The following is a 19519-nucleotide window of genomic DNA, read 5'->3' as shown; positions in this document are numbered from 1 at the left end:
TAAGCCCAGAATAGCTGTATGCGTTTTCGAATCCATGCGTCACTCGTGGAAGCAGTAACGGTGATGATTTCTGAGTCCGTAGGGACTCTGATATAACCATATTATTCGATAGTTTCACCCACATTTAACTAGTGTTTTGCCTATGTTTTATATATAAAATGCCTTGATATTCTTTGTTTTATGTTTTGAAGGCACCTTTAGATGAAAGAAGCAAAAAGGAGTAAATTGGAGGTAATTGGCAGATTTGACCCTCAGTCGATGTTTTGTGCAGAGCGTGAGTTCTAGAAGTCGAAATGAAGTGATTCCAGTGGCATTAGAAAGCTAACATCCATAAATTTCTGGAAATCTAAGTGAAGAAAAATAAAAATACAAAGAGCATGGAAATCACATCCTTCAAAGTCAAAACTTGCATTCTGCCAGTGTTGACCTTTGTCCATTCAAAATTCAATATCTGGAGCTGTAGATATCCAATTGATGTAAACTCAATTGTTTTGGATTCCTGACTCAAAGGTCTATAAACGCTCAAGATTTCAGCCAAAAATGATGTCATATGAGGGAGATATGAGTTTTCAAAGATGAAAACTGAATTCTGCCAGCAAACAGGTTTCGTGAAGAAACGAATCTAAATTACATCCCGAAGCATCAAAACCGACATCCAAGTTTTAATTTCAGCAATTTAGCTCCTCAAGAACATCAATCCAGAAGGTCAAGGAAGGCAGCTACCAACCTCAAGCAACCAACCTCAAACCACCAACCACAAACCAGCTGCCAGCCACCAGCCGCCTTCACACTACCACTATCTATTGATGTTCACACTTGAACTTTGATTTTTCTTAGTTACAATTTGTGTATAAATAGGCAGCTAAGTTTATGCTATTAAGAGAGCCAAGAGAGAGGGAAAGGGAGTGCAATAGAATCAAAGAAAGAAGGGTGGTAGCCATAAGAGAAGAAACACAAACTCTCCCCTCCACAAATCAGAAATCATGTATTCTTTCATCTTTAGGAGTAGTTGTTCAATAAATATGCAAGGCTAAGCTCGTTTTCTTGGTTGCAAGGACGCAAATACCTTCAGATTTCAAGAACTGTGAGATTTATTCTTCCATTTATTTTCAGTTTGTATTATGAATGAGTATGTTTGTTTTCCTATGCATATTTTCTATGATTGTTTATCTTAATTGCTAGAGCGGACTCTAAGTTATTATTGTGAACAATCTATTGCTAAGTTTGATATCAAAACCGGAGTTGTTGTATATAAACTTGTGAAGCAACTAAGCTTGATAATTGTAGTGGAACTATGTTATTAAACATAGGGAGAACATTCGATCAAAGCAACACAAGCTGACAACTTGGTTGTTAAGATTAATGAATTTATCTAGATCTTAAGGCTGCCATTGGATTAAATCATTAGTGCGGACACTGTGATTGTTTGTTGGTTAGGGTTAGTTATACGACGGATCCGTTAATTAACCAACATTAAGAAAAGGTAAAAAATTCAGAATATAAACTGAAGTTTCATTTCAAGGATCGGTTTTGATTTCTGTAGGTGGATGTGTGCTTGCAACCAAGGTTTGTTTTCTTGATATATTTAAGTTTTAATTGATTTTGTTTGCTAGTTTAATTGTTGTCATAGTTTAGATAATCACAAACCAAATCCCCCCAATTACATAACGTACAACATAAAAATCTGACTTGAAACTTCCTCGTGGGATCGACCCCTTGCTTGCTCTATACTATCTTATGTGTTTTAAGTTAGGGTAATTAATTTGTGTGACCGTGACTTTGCAACAGACTCAGTTTTCAGCTTTGATATGTGATCTCAAAGAGCGGTATGCGTTGTCGAATCCTAGTGTCAACCGTTGAAGCAGTTTCATTGACGAGTTCTGGCTAGGCAGCGACTCATTTTTCAATAATGATTATTGAGTCCGTACGGGATGCTTGTGATGTCGGATCCATGCATCACCCGTGGAAGCAATTTTGTTGATGATTTCTGAGTCCGTAGCAACTCAATTTTCGGTTATGATTTCTGTGCCCATAAGAGCTGTATGCACTGTCGAATCCATGCGTCACCCGTGGAAGCAGTTTCCTTAATGGTTGTTGAGTCCGTAGGGACTCAGTTTTCAGTTATGATTTCTGATCCCCCAAGAGCTGTATGCGATGTCGAATGCTTGTGTCACCCGTGGAAGCAGTTTTGTTGATGATTTCTAAGTCCGCAGGGACTCAGTTTTTGGTTATGTTTTTTTAGCCCAGAAGAGCTGTATGCGCTATCAACTCCATGTGTCACCCGTGGAAGCATTTTCCTTGATGGTTTCTGAATCCGCAATGACTCAGTTTTCGGTTATGATTTCTGATCCTATAAGAGTTGTATGCGATGTCGAATGCATGCGTCACCCGTGAAAGCAGTTTCGCTGATGATTTCTGAGTCCGCAGGGACTTAGTTTTCAGTTATGATTTCTCATCCCACAAGAGCTGTATGCATTGTTGAATCCATGTGTCGCCCGTGGCAGCCATTTCGTTGATGATTTCTGAGTCCGCAGCGACTCAGTTTTCGGTTATGATTTCTGAGCCCACAAGAGCTGTATGTGTTGTCGAATCCGTGTGTCGCCCGTGAAAGCAGTTTCGTTGATGATTTCTGAGTTTGCAAGGATTCATTTTTTGGTTATGATTTCTGAGCCCACAAGAGCTGTATGCGCTGTCGAATCCATGCGTCACCCGTCGAAGTAGTTTCCTTGATGGTTTTTGAGTTCGCAGCGACTCAGTTTTCAGTTTTGATTTCGGAGCCCAAAAGAGCTGTATGCGCTGTCGAATCCATGTGTCACCCGTGAAAGCAATTTCGTTGATGATTTCTGAGTGCGCAAGGACTCAGATTTCGCTTTGATTTCTAAGCCCAGATGAGCTGTATGCGCTGTCGAATCCTTGTGTCAATCGTTGAAGCAGTTTCATTTATGAGTTCTGGCTAGGCAGCGACTCATTTTTCAATAATGATTAATGAGTCCATAGGGGATGCTTGTGATGTCGAATCCATGCATCACCCGTGGAAGCAGTTTTGTTGATGTTTCTAAGTCTGCAGCGACTCAGTTTCGGTTACGATTTTTGAGCCCACAAGAGGTGTATGCACTGTCGAATCCATGCGTCACCCGTGGAAGCAGTTTCCTTGATGGTTTCTGAGTCCGCAGGGACTCAGTTTTCAGTTATGATTTCTGATCCCATAAGAGCTGTATGCGATATCGAATGCATACGTCACCCGTAGAAGCAGTTTCCTTGATGATTTCTGAGTGCGCAAGGACTCAGATTTCACTTATGATTTTTGAGCCCAGAAGAGCTGTATGCGCTGTCAAATCCATGCGTCACCCGTGGAAGCATTTTCCTTGATGATTTTCTGAATCTGCAGCGACTCAGTTTTCAGTTATGATTTCTGATCCCACAAGAGCTGTATGCGATGTCGAATTCATGCGTCACCCTTGAAAGCAGTTTCGTTGATGATTTCTGAGTCCATAGGGACCCAGTTTTCGGTTATGATTTCTGAGCCCAAAAGAGCTGTATGCGCTGTCGAATCCATGTGTCATCCGTGGAAGCAGTTTCCTTGATGGTTTCTGAGTCCGCAGCGACTCATTTTTGAGTTATGATTTCTGATCCCACAAGAGCTGTATGCGATGTCGAATGCATGTGCCACCCGTGAAAGCAGTTTCGTTGATGATTTCTGAGTCCGCAGCGACTCAGTTTTCGGTTACGCTTTCTGAGCCCACAACAGCTGTATGCGCTATCGAATCCATGCGTCTCCCATGAAAGCAATTTCGTTGATGATTTCTGAGTACGGAAGGACTCATTTTTCGATTATGATTTCTGAGCCCAGAAGAGTTGTATGTGCTATCGAATCCATGCGTCACCCGTGGAAGCAGTTTCCTTGATGATTTCTGAGTGCGCAAGGACTTAGATTTCGCTTATAATTTCTGAGCCTAGAAGAGCTGTATGCGCTGTCGAATCCATGTGTCACCCGTGGAAGCAGTTTCCGTGATGGTTTTTGAGTCCTTTAGGTAGAAACTAGAGTTCCATACCTTTCCAACGGTATATGGCAGGCCTTCTAATTCATTAAGACAAAAGAGAACCATCCAGTTTAAGTTGGGCCTTGTTGTTGCCAGATAGAATGCGGAAGCAATGAACTTGTCTTATTTAATTAGTTGGGCTATCAAACATTATTTATTTTGAGATGATACAATTTGTTTGGGTTTTAGCCTTGTTTGTTTTGTTTATTTTAATTAGTTTGGGCTAGTTTTAGCTTGGGTTGATTATTTTTTAAATTGGATTTATGTGAGACCCATTAGGGAAACTAGGGTTTTGGCTTGGAGTTTAAATACTCTTTAGGAATAATTTTAGGTCAGACTTTTGATGATATTTTTAGCATTGTAGCTGACTTTTGGTTGCTCAATCTTGGTTCTTGATTGAACTTTCAACTCTTTAAAGAATTGACCATTCTTTGTTGTGAATTTATACTTCAATTGCTCGTCTCCAGGTGTAGGCGTTGTGATCGGGTTGGTTTATAGTCTTGTTGCCTTGGAGAAAGTCTTCCATTGTGATAAGCTCATTCAAATCTCAACAAACTTGGGTTAGATTGATCTTGGGGTCGCGAATACCATTAAATTTCGCTAGGGTTCGCATCAACTTCAAGAAAAAATTGAAAACGATCTATCGGTCGAATCAAAAGTTATGGCTCTTTTGAACAATTGTTTTGGTCTTTCGCGTCCAGACCTACTCTTCACCGAGTAGCGATTCCATAACTATTATAAGGGAAAAGACCTCCGAAAACACCTGCAAATATTTGAGCGCCATGAAACAGTCGCATCAAAAGTTATTGTCCTTTTGAGCTGTTATTCTAGTTTGTCGTGTCAAAACCTCCTCTTTACTGAGTAGCAATTCCATACCTACTCCAAGGAAAAAGACCTCCGAAAACCCCTGGAAAAGTTTGACCACGATCTAACAGTCAGATAAAAAAATATGGCCCATTTGAACTATTATTCTGGTCTGGCGCGTCCAAACCTACTCTTCAACGAGTAGCGATTCAATAACTATTTCAAGGAAAAAGACCTCTAAGAACTCCTGGGAAAAGTTGAGCACGATCAAACCGTCACATCAAAATTTATGTCCCTTTTTACCCATTATTCTAGTCTGGCACGTTCAGACCTCCTCTTCACCGACTAGCGATTTCATACTTACTACAAGGAAAAAGCCCTCTGAAAACTCCTGTAAAAATTTAAACACAATCCAACGATCGGATCAAAAGTTATGGCCCTTTTGAGCCATTTTTCTGGTCTGGTGCGTGTAGACCTCCTCTTCACCGAGTAGCGATTCCATAGCTACTCCAAGGAAAAAGACCTCTAAAAACACTTGTAAATATTTGAGCATTATGAAACGATCACATAAAAAGTTATTGTCCTTCTAAGCCGTTATTCTGGTTTGTTGTTTCTAGACCTCCTCTTTACCGAGTAGCGATTCCATGTCTACTCCATGAAAAAATACCTTCGAGAACTCCTAATAAAATTTGACCGTGATCCAATGGTTGAATCAAAAGTTATGACCCTTTTGAGCCGTTATTCTGGTTTGGCACATCCACACCTCTTCATCGAGTAGCGATTCCATACTTACTCCAAGGAAAAAGACCTTCGAAAACTCCTGGAAAGGTTTGACCACGATGCAATAGTTGGATAAAAAAAGATGGCCCATTTGAACTGTTATTCTGGTCTGGCTCGTCCAAACCTACTTTCAACAAGTAGCAATTCAATAGCTATTTCAAGGAAAATGACCTCCAAGAACTCTTGAAAAATTTGAGCACAATCAAACCGTCACATCAAAAGTTATATCCCTTTTTACCCATTATTCTAGTCTGGCGCGTCCAGACCTCCTTTTCACCAAGTAGTGATTTCATATTTACTCAAGGAAAAAGCCCTCTAAAAACTCCTGTAAAAATTTAAACATGATTCAACGATCGGATCAAAAGTTATAGTCTTTTTGAGCTGTTTTTCTAGTCTGAAGCGTGTAGACCTCCTCTTCACCAAGTAGCGATTCCATAGCTACTCCAATGAAAGACCTCATAAAACTCTTGTAAGCGTTTGAGCACGATATAACAGTCAGATCAAAAGTTATGGCCCTTTTAAGCCATTATTCTGGACTGGTGCTTCCAAACCTATTCTTTACTGAGTAATGATACCATGGCTACTCAATGGAAGAGGACCTCCGAAAACACTTGTTAATATTTGAGCGCGATCCAATGGTCGGATCAAAAGTTATGGCACTTTTTAGCTGTTATTCTAGCCTAGCACGTCTAGACCTTCTAGTTATCAAGTAGCGATTCCATAGCTACTTCAAGTAAAAAGCTCTCCAAAAACTCCTGGAAAAATTTAAGCGCGAAACGGTCGAATCAAAAGTTATGGGCCTTTTGAGTTGTTTTTCTTGTCAAATGCATCCAGACATCCTCTTCACCATTGCTACTCCAAGGAAAAAGACCTCTGAAAACTTCTGTAAAAATTTAAGCACGATCAAATGATCAGATCGAAAGTTATGGCCCTTTTGAGCCGTTATTTTGGTCTGGGACATCCAGACCTCCTCTTCACCATGTAGCAATTGCATGGCTACTCCACAGAAAAACACCTATGAAAACTCTTGTAAATATTTGACCGCGATCCAACTATCGGATCAAAAGTTATGGCCATTTTGAGTCGTTATTTTGGACAGGCACGTCCAGGCCTCCTCTTCACCGAGTAGTGATTCCATCGCTACTGCATGGAAAAAGACCTTCAAGAACTCCTATAAAAATTTTAGCATGATCAAACAGTTGGATCAAAAGTTCTAGCTATTTTGAGTCGTTATTCTGGTCTGGTGATTAGTACTTAAAAGTGCATTTTTATCAAGGTTTTATATCATCATATTGCACTTAAAGTATCATTAAATTCCCTAACTAAAGCATGTTTTATAATAACAAGTTTGATAATATAAGATATCTTTAATTTATGGTAAATGTTTATTTTGAATGCAAGTATATCTCACAATTTCAAGGATTAATTGATGTGATTAACTATTATTGAAAGTGAAGAGACAAAGAGAGGACTAATCTTAAAGAAGAGATAGTGGTTCAATTCAAACCGAAACACCATTCATATATTGAATCATAACTGGAGTTGTAGAACTTGGATTTAGTTCTGGTTTATATGGATGGAAAGCTAATACATAGGCCTAAAACTTTTATGAAGAGTCCAAGATTCAAAACGGTCGTTTTCAAGCTCAAATTGTAGCAACAAAAGAGAAGTCAAAATTTGTCCTGCAGCCCAGACACTGTTCAGTGTTTAGGCCATATCTTGAGTTCTAGAAGTCCAAATGAGCTCATTCTTGTTTTGTTGGAAATCCAAGACAATTGTCCAGAACTTGCATGAAGACTATCTGTTCAGATTCTGATGTTAGCGATGACGTTTTGTTCAGACAAGAAGATAATGGTTGTCACCAAGTCAAGAGGTGGCCACCCACTCAATAATTAGTCATCAAATCAATAGTTCTGAATTTTTGCCTATAAAAGAGGCATTTGCCATACATTTAGAAATCTTGGTTTTCATATCAAGATCTTGCTCTTGCTCTCTTTCGTTGTAATGTTCAAGTTTTATGTCATGTTATATTTTCATTAATATCTTGTTTATGCTTTTCATTTCCTTTACTATACTTAGTTAACTTCTTATATCATGTTTATGTTCTTATGTTGTTTATTTATGTTTTTCTTCTTCATTATGTTTAGCTAAGTTAATTTTGTCAAGGTGAAAAGGGTACATTAATGGTGTAAGAATAAATATAGTATAAACTCAACATGGACTTTAATGTTTGATACTAACATGTTTTATATTTGTTATCTTACTCACTCTTAATACCTTGCTTTTTAAATGGTTAATATGGATTTTTGTTGTATAAACCTTGGTACAACAAATACTTGACCCTTTCATAGTCAACTGTATGGTATAACCGACACTTGTGCTATGAAAGGTGCTTGACCGCTTTTTATGTTCGGCTTGTTTTAACTCGCAAGTGCACGAGTGTGCGATGTAGCAATTAACTCGGTAAGATCGAGGTCATATCCACAGAGAGCTAGATCTGGAAATTAAGCTAGGTAACAAAACAAAACTCAAGAGAAATTAAATTAACAATAACTTGGTTGAAAATGATTGATGGATTTGTTTTCAAAGATTATGTTCGGCTTGTTTTAACTCGCAAGTGCACGAGTGTGCGATGTAGCAATTAACTCGGTAAGATCGAGGTCATATCCACAGAGAGCTAGATCTGGAAATTAAGCTAGGTAACAAAACAAAACTCAAGAGAAATTAAATTAACAATAACTTGGTTGAAAATGATTGATGGATTTGTTTTCAAAGATGAAAAAGTGTAAATAGATTTTAAATGACAAGAAAAAGTAAGTCTTGGTCCAAATCAATTTTAATGGTGATGTATTGGTGATTCCTTCAACATATATAAGATAACTCAACCTAATATCAACGATGGTGATATTAGATCGGAAGATATTACAATGAAGTTTAAAAAGACGAAGATTGATTATTGCTTAAGAATGAACAAGTATTTTCATATTAAGTAAGACATTGAACCAAGCAATCTCTATACCAAAACTAAGGTTTGTGCATAAAAATTCAAGATTATAACATTACCTAAATGATTTCTAAAATTTCTTTGCAATAATAAACATTCATGAAGAAAATGAAAAGATAGACATTAAGATTCATTCATATCTTAAAGAACTCACCTCAACCACCATCATCCTTGATTTGGATCCAAGAAGAAGATTAGCCAACCATGATTATATATAATAACACTTTAATAAACATAAAATGACTTGAATCAAACTGAAATAATGAGTTTTACAAGCTAAAGAACCGAAATCTATAAAGAAGAACACAACACAATTTCAGTAAAAATTCGGACACAAATCTGACTCTAACTTTGGACAGCAATTCGACCCTTTTTGAAGCCTCCTCTGGAGATGGCTATTAGAGACATATTTATAGGCCATTATGTTAGCTTTCCAGATCATTAAAGAACAGCTCATTTGGACATCTGAGTCAAAAGTTATGGACAAAACACCGAAAGGTGTTCTGGAAAATCAAACCAGGCCAGCTTGGAGAACACTTTGGTGCACGTTTTTCTTCCTCCTTTATGAGTTGTCTCTTTCTTCTTTTGACCCAAAATAATGTCACAATGTCCCCTCCAGCTTTCCATCCATGTGCTTGCCCTCTTGGATCAATGAATTACCCAAATAAATCAAATGTTATTTATTGTGTGAACATGTAGGATCATGGATTGTGTTTGGGCTGATTTGGAGGGTGATTTGGGGCTGATTTGGGGCTGAATTTAAGCATCAAATAAGGATACAAATGTACCTATTATTTGGGCTAAGATTGACATTGAAACCTTGAGTGTTTGATGGTTGAAGTTTGCTTACAACATAAGGCATGTTTGGGCTTGAAATAGATCATATGATATTCTTTTCTTGAATTGGACTAGAATTGATTTTTGGGGCAAATTTGGAGCACTTATTTGAACCAAGATTTGCTTCAATCTTCAACTAAATTTCTCTTCAATTCTTTGTTCCGAATTCCGACGTTGAATTTTCTGAAATAATTCATTTAAGCTCCAAAAACCTATCGAGACATTAAAAGAAACTTCATTACTAAAAAGCACATCAATTATTATAAAAAACCCAAATAAAAATAATAAATACATATGTAAAATAAGAGACTTAATGATACTTTTGATGCACAATCACACCCCCCAACTTAGATTTTGCTAGTCCTCAAGCAAAACAAAACATAAAACCTTTGAAATAAAAAGAATAATAATAACATAATTAGGCTTGACTCATCACACTTAAAGGACCTATCATGCAAACATTGGTATCTTTAACTTAGTGTACACAATAGCAAATAAAGAAAAATAAGCATACTCACATTCTCTAAATCAAACATCCATACAAAATTCCAAATTCAATCGTATTTATCATGCAACCAACATAATTAATTCACGCGAAAACTCAACTTGTAATCTTCCCTTCTCACTACTACAAACAAGGTAGCAAACTAGAGAAGTATCTATATTTTTTTTCTTTTCTTTTTCTTTTCTTTTTTTTTATGATATTATTCATTCTTTTTTTCTTTAAGTGGTCACTTCCCTTTTGACGCGAATACAAACATTTGTGATGAATGCACCCGGTTACTCACAAAGTCACAAACTTAAAGTGCTTTGCATACTCATATTTCAAGCTGCCGTTTGACGTAAAGATAAACATTTGTGATGAATACCCCTAGTTACTGAGCAACTCAAAACATTGGAGTAGATAGAACTTTGTACACATTTGTGTAATAATGATTACTCTATTTACTTAAACCTTGTTTAGGACTAGATGAAAAGGGATGATTACAAGTAAAGCATCACACTCATCTTTCATGCATAATCACACAACTCACACAACTTTTACAAGGAAAGATGTACTTCAATAATCTTAAGAAAAAAGTATGCTATATCTTGCTTTATAAGATATTATCTATCCCAAATTAAAGCATGCAATGTTCAACACAATAATGAATCCAAAAATGTAATGTTGATCTTAAACAAGTCTCATTCACATACGAATGCAAGTTTTTTTTTTTTTAACAAGCATGGTTATCTCAAGCATTCAACATAATCAAATATCTAAAATTAAGTTTTTCATTATCCTCAATATAAAAAAGAAAGAGAAGAAAAGTATAAAGATTAGAAAACTGTTACTCCCCTTTTGTTCTCAAGGATGAATGTCTGATTGAATTGGACATGAGCTGACTTCTTGCTTGATTTTTTTTTTACCTGCATATCACAACTAAAAGAAAACATTGATGTTTTTTTTTTTTTTTTGAAAATAAAGAACCTCACACCCCCCAACTTAAAATAATGCATTGTCCCTAATGCATGAACAAGAAAATATAAGAGATGGAAGAAAGAGAAAAAAAAATAAAAATAAAAATGAAAAAAATAAAAATAAAAACTCATTACTTCTGATACTACAATGGTATTGGATCTTCAAGATCCAATGTCTCAACTTCAGCCACAAAGTTTTCAAGATAAGGTTTCAATCGATGACCATTTACTTTGAAAACATTTCCATTCTTAGGATTTTCTACCTCAAATGCACCATGCTCAGATATGGATTTAATCACAAATGGACCAATCCATTTTGTCCTCAACTTCCCAGGAAAAAGATGTAATCGTGAATTATACAAGAGAACCTTTTGACCAACATGAAAGGATTTTCTAAGAATATGTTTATCATGCAAGGCTTTCATCTTATGTTTTGAAATTTTTGCATTTTCAAATGCATCATTTCTCAGCTCCTCTAATTCATCCAATTGAAGCTTTCTATTTTTGCCAACCTCATTTTCATTGTCATTGAATTGCCGGATGGCCCAATATGCACGGTGTTCAATCTCAACAGGGAGATGACAAGGCTTTCCATAAACTAGCCTATAAGGAGACATTCCTAAAGAGGTCTTGTAAGCAGTGCGATATGCCCACAAAGCATCAACTAGTCGTAGGGACCAATCTTTACGGTTTGGATTGACTGTTTTCTCTAGAATGTTCTTGATCTCCCTATTTGCCAACTCAGCTTGGCCACTAGTTTGTGGATGATAGGGGGTACTGACCTTGTGAATTACACCATATTTTCTCATCAAAATCCCAACAGGCTTGTTACAAAAATGCTTACCCCCATCACTAATCATAGCCCGGGGCATGCCAAAACGAGAGAAAATGTTTTCTTTCAAGAATTTGACCACAACTCGATGGTCATTAGTTCGAGATGCAATGGCCTCCACCCATTTAGACACATAATCAACAGCTACAAGGATGAATTGGTAACCAAATGAACTTGGAAAAGGTCCCATGAAATCAATCCCCCAACAATCAAATATTTCCAAAACAAGAATGGGGTTTAGGGGCATCATGTTACGCCTAGTAAGGTTACCTAGTCGTTGGCATCGGTCACATGCAACACAGAAGGCATGGACATCTTTGAACATGGTGGGCCAATAAAAACCACACTGCAAGATCTTGGCAGTGGTTTTCTTGGAAGAGAAATGCCCACCACAGGCTAATGCATGACAAAAATTAATGACACTTGGAATTTCATGATCAGGGATGCACCGCCTAACAATTTGGTCAGGGCAATATTTAAATAGGTAGGGGTCATCCCAAAAAAAGGTACGCACGTTGCGCAAGAATTTTTGTTTGTCAAGTTTAGACCAATGAGAAGGAATCTGACTTGTGGCTAGGTAATTTGCTATGTCAGCATACCATGGAGAGCCAATGTAGGAAACAGTACCTGCACAAAATAAATTTTCATCAGCAAAGAATTCATTTATTGGAGATTTATCAATTGTGGTCTCATAGCTTGAAAGACGGGACAAATGATCAGCCACTACATTCTCTACTCCCTTTTTATCTCGAATTTCAAGGTTAAACTCTTGGAGTAGGAGGATCCATCGAATCAAACGTGGCTTGGCGTCTTGTTTTGTGAGCAAGTATTTCAATGCTGCATGATCAGTGAAAACAATAACAAGAGATCCAACCAAATAAGACCTAAACTTGTCCAATGCAAATACTACAGCTAAAAGTTCTTTTTCAGTTGTAGTGTAATTCAATTGAGCATCATTCAAAGTCTTGCTAGCATAATAAATGACATGAGGCTTCTTATCTTTTCTTTGTCCTAAAACAGCCCCTACCGCAAAATCACTAGCATCACACATCAGTTCAAATGGTAAAGACCAATCAGGAGCTTGCATGATTGGTGAAGTGGTCAACAAACCTTTAAGCTTTTCAAAAGCTTCTTGACATTTTGATGTCCAATCAAATTGAACATCTTGTGACAACAAGTTACACAATGGTTTGGCAATGGTACTAAAAGAATGAATGAATCTTCGGTAGAAACCAGCGTGTCCTAAAAAGGATCTCACATCTTTCACAGTCCTAGGGGTAGGTAATTTTTGAATGACTTCAACCTTTGACTTATCTACCTCTATCCCTTTTGAAGAGACAATGTGACCTAAGACAATGCCATGTGTCACCATAAAATGACACTTCTCCCAATTGAGTACAAGATTGCTCTCTTCACACCTTTCAAGAACTTTTTCTAAATGCATTAGACACAACTCATAAGAATCCCCGTAAACTGAAAAATCATCCATGAAAACTTCCAAAAAATTTTCCACCATGTCACTAAAGATACTCATCATACACCTTTGAAAAGTGGCTGGTGCATTACACAAGCCAAAAGGCATTCTTCTATAAGCATAGGTACCAAAAGGACAAGTGAAAGTGGTTTTTTCTTGGTCTTCTAAAGAAACCTCAATTTGGTTGTAACCTGAGTATCCATCAAGAAAACAATAGAAAGCTCTTCCGGCTACTCTTTCAAGCACTTGGTCTAAAAATGGAAGTGGAAAATGGTCCTTCCTAGTCACCATGTTCAACTTACGATAATCAATGCACATACGCCATCCAGTTTGCATTCTAGTTGGTACTAGCTCATTATTTTCATTTTTCACTACCGTGACTCCAGATTTTTTTGGGACAACTTGGGTTGGACTAACCCATTTTGAGTTTGCAATGGGGTAAATGATACCCGCATCAAGTAGCTTAAGCACTTCACATCTTACTACTTCCTTCATGTTTGGGTTCAATCGTCTTTGCATTTGCCTCACAGTTTTAGCCTCTTCTTCAAGATAGATTCTATGTGTACATAAAAGAGGGCTAATTCCTTTCAAGTCAGTAATAGTCCACCCAATTGCTTTTTTGTGTTTTCTCACCACTCTCAAAAGTTCTTGTTCCTGCTCTATGCTAAGTTTTGATGAAATCACAATAGGATATGATTCATCTTCCCCTAGAAATGCATACTTAAGATCACTCGGTAAAGGCTTCCTTTCTGGTTTATAAGGTTGGACAAGAGATGTCTCAGCTTTCACTTGGGGTGAAATCAAAGGCTCAAACGATGGGGTCCATTGACCTATTGACATAAGAGACATTGGATCTAGATAAGTCTCGAGTTCTCTTACTTCCTCATCAACACATTCCAAAGAATAAAATCTTTCATCATGAATTAAAGTTCTCTCCAATGGATCCTTGATCCACTCTCTCTCAAAGTGTTCTTGACAAACTGTTTGGATCAAATCTACCTCTCTAATGTCCTCATGTTCACCAATTTGTTTAGAGACATTGAATATGTTCATCTCCACAGTCATGTTCCCAAAAGACAATTTCATCACCCCATTCCTACAGTTGATTAAAGCATTGGATGTAGCTAGGAAAGGTCTACCTAAGATGACTGGGATGGGAGCATTAGAACCTTGAATTGGTGCGGTGTCTAACACTACAAAATCAACAGGAAAGTAGAATTTATCTACTTGGACCAACACATCCTCAACAATACCCCTGGGAATCTTGATTGACCTATCAGCTAATTGAAGGGTGATTCGAGTAGGCTTGATTTCTCCTAAACCTAATTGTTCGTAAACAGTGTAGGGTATCAAATTCACACTTGCTCCTAAATCCAACAAAGCTTGGTCTATCTTATGATTTCCAATAATGCATGAAATGGTAGGACAACCAGGATCTTTGTATTTGGGAGGGGTCTTAAACTGGATGATGGCACTAGCATGTTCAGTTAGAAAGGCTCTTTCTTTCACATTCAATCTCCTTTTGACTGTGCATAAGTCCTTGAGGAACTTTGCATAAGATGGGACTTGTTTAATTGCATCAAGGAGTGGAATGTTGACTTTCACTTGTTTGAACAATTCATAGATTTCTGAGTTCATAAGATCATGTTTAGGTTTCCCTAACCTTTGTGGAAATGGTGCTCTAGGAACAAATTCTAAATCACTCACTTTGACTCCAATTTTGCTTGAATCATCTCCTTTCTCACTCATCTCTTTCTCATTTATCTCACCTTCTTTGTCACTCAAGCTCTCATTTGTCACTTGTGTTTTGATTTCCTCTTCACTTTCCCTAGATTCCTCCTCCACAATACTTCTAGGAATCCCAAAACCTATAGCTTTGTCAACAATCTTTCCACTTCTTAGGGTAGTGATGGCTTGGACTTGTTCATGGTTTGAAGGTTCACTAGATGAGGATTCACTCATGTGTACCTGACCTCTAGGATTTGGCATTGGTTGAGCTGGGATCTTTCCCTTCTCTTGAATGCTTAGTGATTGAGTCAACTTGGTTAGTTGACTTCGAATGTCATCTAAGGTCCTATTGGTCTGGTCTTGAAATTTGTAAGCTTGGTTGTTGATTCCTCCTTGTGTTTGTATGAATTGTTGAAGAGTATCCTCTAGGGATCTCTTATGAGGTGGTTGGTATGTGTTATGTGTGGGAGCATGAAATGGTTGGGGTGGAGGTTGAAATGTTTGAGGTACTGAAGGGCCCTCATTTCTCCATCCAAAATTTGGGTGGTTCCTCCATCCAGGATTGTAGGTCTCAGAGTAGGGATTGCCTACTTGGTTTGAAAATGGCTTTCTAGCATTACTTGAATCAGAAGTTTGGCCATATAGCACTTCCTTGAAGGCTGGAATGGTAGGACACTCAGTTGTCCTATGCCCTTTGCTCTCACAAACAACACAACTTTCCTCTTGTTGTTCACTCATGACATGCACTTTTTTAATCTCAAGAGACTCTACTTTCCTAGCCAATGAGGCTAATCTAGCATTGAGGTCATCAGCCTCTTTCAATTGGAACTTCCCACTTGAATGAGAAATGGTGTTTCTAGACTCAACATGAAGTGGGAGAGAAGTCTCCCATTGCTTTGTGTTTTCAGCCAATTGATCAAAGAAATCAAAGGCTTCACTTGGTTCTTTGTCATAAAACTCACCATTACACATGGTTGACACTAGCTTTTTAAAATCTGCGGTAAGAGAGTCGTAGAAGAAACTCACTAACCTCCACATCTCAAAACCATGGTGGGGGCATGCATTTAACAAGTCTTTGAACCTTTCCCAAGCTTGGTGAAATGACTCATTTGGACTACAAGAAAAATTCATCATTTGACGTTGTAAGGCTGCCGTCCTATGAGTGGGGAAGTATTTTTTCAAAAATTCAGCTTGCATTTCTCTCCATGTACCTATAGACCTAGGACGCAAGGAGTTTAGCCAAAGCTCGGCTTTATCCTTTAGAGAGAATGGGAACAATTTAAGACGAATAGTTTCCTCGGTGCATGTTCTATCAATAAAAGTATTACATACCTCTTCAAAGTCCTTAATGTGTATGTATGGATTTTCAGAATCCATACCGTGAAATGTGGGAAGAAGTTGAATCATGCCCGGTTTCAAATTGAAAGCTTGTTGGTTAAGAGGTAAGATAATACACGAAGGTGTACTTTGTCTAGCCGGGTGAAGATACTCTCTAAGAGTTCGAAAATTAGGTTGATCATTGAATTGTGGAGGTCCATTACCTTGAACACTCCCTTCACCCTCTACATCTTCAACATTAGCCATGATAAAAAAAACAATAATATAACAATTATATGAATACGAAAGGAAAGGAAAAGAAAAAGAAAAAGAAAAAAAAAAGATTTCAAATAAAAGTAAATGAAACGTAAAAGATAAAGTAATAGCTCAAAAATAAAAATACAACAAATTAAGAAATTCACTCTCTAACTAATAAGCAATAGTAACAACAATAAACATTAAAAGATAATTATAACAAGCATGAATAAAAGGCGGTAATACCGGCCAAGCACTTCAAACAATAAATATAAGAAAAATAACAACAATAAACAACAAAATAAAATAAAATAAACAAAAGGCGGTAGTACCGAGCAAGCACTTCAGACAATAAATATAAGAAAAATAACAACAATAAACAACAAAATAAAATAAAATGAACAAAAGGCGGTAGTACCAGCCAAGCACTTCAGACAATAAATATAAGAAAAATAACAACAATAAACAACAAAATAAAATAAAATAAACAAGAGGCGGTAAAACCAGCCTTAGAATATAAACAATAAATATTATAAACTAATTAGAATAGACAATAAAAGAAAAATGGTTGACCCAACAAAAATCCAACAATTAATAGTCCAGTCCACAGTCCAATATCCGAAAAGTTGAGGTCAAATTTTATTTTTTTTAGGCGGTAAAACCAGCCATTTGATTTTTTATTTTTATGTATTTTTTTTTTGTTTTCCAATAATCAAATAGAAATTTGTTACCTTTGCTTGCTAGCTCCCCGGCAACGGCGCCAAAATTGCTTGACCGCTTTTTATGTTCGGCTTGTTTTAACTCGCAAGTGCACGAGTGTGCGATGTAGCAATTAACTCGGTAAGATCGAGGTCATATCCACAGAGAGCTAGATCTGGAAATTAAGCTAGGTAACAAAACAAAACTCAAGAGAAATTAAATTAACAATAACTTGGTTGAAAATGATTGATGGATTTGTTTTCAAAGATGAAAAAGTGTAAATAGATTTTAAATGACAAGAAAAAGTAAGTCTTGGTCCAAATCAATTTTAATGGTGATGTATTGGTGATTCCTTCAACATATATAAGATAACTCAACCTAATATCAACGATGGTGATATTAGATCGGAAGATATTACAATGAAGTTTAAAAAGACGAAGATTGATTATTGCTTAAGAATGAACAAGTATTTTCATATTAAGTAAGACATTGAACCAAGCAATCTCTATACCAAAACTAAGGTTTGTGCATAAAAATTCAAGATTATAACATTACCTAAATGATTTCTAAAATTTCTTTGCAATAATAAACATTCATGAAGAAAATGAAAAGATAGACATTAAGATTCATTCATATCTTAAAGAACTCACCTCAACCACCATCATCCTTGATTTGGATCCAAGAAGAAGATTAGCCAACCATGATTATATATAATAACACTTTAATAAACATAAAATGACTTGAATCAAACTGAAATAATGAGTTTTACAAGCTAAAGAACCGAAATCTATAAAGAAGAACACAACACAATTTCAGTAAAAATTCGGACACAAATCTGACTCTAACTTTGGACAGCAATTCGACCCTTTTTGAAGCCTCCTCTGGAGATGGCTATTAGAGACATATTTATAGGCCATTATGTTAGCTTTCCAGATCATTAAAGAACAGCGCATTTGGACATCTGAGTCAAAAGTTATGGACAAAACACCGAAAGGTGTTCTGGAAAATCAAACCAGGCCAGCTTGGAGAACACTTTGGTGCACGTTTTTCTTCCTCCTTTATGAGTTGTCTCTTTCTTCTTTTGACCCAAAATAATGTCACAATGTCCCCTCCAGCTTTCCATCCATGTGCTTGCCCTCTTGGATCAATGAATTACCCAAATAAATCAAATGTTATTTATTGTGTGAACATGTAGGATCATGGATTGTGTTTGGGCTGATTTGGAGGGTGATTTGGGGCTGATTTGGGGCTGAATTTAAGCATCAAATAAGGATACAAATGTACCTATTATTTGGGCTAAGATTGACATTGAAACCTTGAGTGTTTGATGGTTGAAGTTTGCTTACAACATAAGGCATGTTTGGGCTTGAAATAGATCATATGATATTCTTTTCTTGAATTGGACTAGAATTGATTTTTGGGGCAAATTTGGAGCACTTATTTGAACCAAGATTTGCTTCAATCTTCAACTAAATTTCTCTTCAATTCTTTGTTCCGAATTCCGACGTTGAATTTTCTGAAATAATTCATTTAAGCTCCAAAAACCTATCGAGACATTAAAAGAAACTTCATTACTAAAAAGCACATCAATTATTATAAAAAACCCAAATAAAAATAATAAATACATATGTAAAATAAGAGACTTAATGATACTTTTGATGCACAATCAAAAGGAACTTGATTTGTTGTTGAAATAAGTTATCACCATGAATACCTGACAACATTTACAAGTATTGGCATTACTCAAATAAGATAATTAATATAATCATGTTAATAATTTATAATCCGATTGGAACCTCCTTTGTGTGTGGTTTCTAGTTGAGTAATAAAAATAGTTTATACTTATTTGAAATACCATTAGCGAATCCTCTAACCTTGACAATTGTTTTATCCTTGTTTAATCATTACATCAATATCACATCTCAAAAGTTTTCTTCAACTCCTTTTCATTTATTGTTTTATAATTTTATATAGTTCACCTCCCTGTGGTTCGACCCCGGTCTTGCCAGTTTATTTATTACTTTGACACTCCTGCACTTGGGATAATAAACTGTAATTCACATCTCAAAAGTTTCCTTCAAATCTTTTGATCGTGTCATTTGGCACATCTAGACCTCCTTTTCACCGAGTAGCGACTCCATAGCAACTCCAAGGGTAACAACCTCTAGAAAAAATTGTAAAAATTTGAGCGAGATCCAACAATCAGATCAAAAGTTATGGCCTTTTTGAGCCGTTATTATGTTTTGGAGTGTCCAGACCTCCTTTTCACCAAGTAGCGATTCCATGGC

The sequence above is a fragment of the Populus nigra genome, chromosome 3 (assembly GCF_951802175.1).
Source record: "Populus nigra chromosome 3, ddPopNigr1.1, whole genome shotgun sequence".
Taxonomy (NCBI): domain Eukaryota; kingdom Viridiplantae; phylum Streptophyta; class Magnoliopsida; order Malpighiales; family Salicaceae; genus Populus; species Populus nigra.
This window is presented reverse-complemented; position numbering follows the sequence as displayed.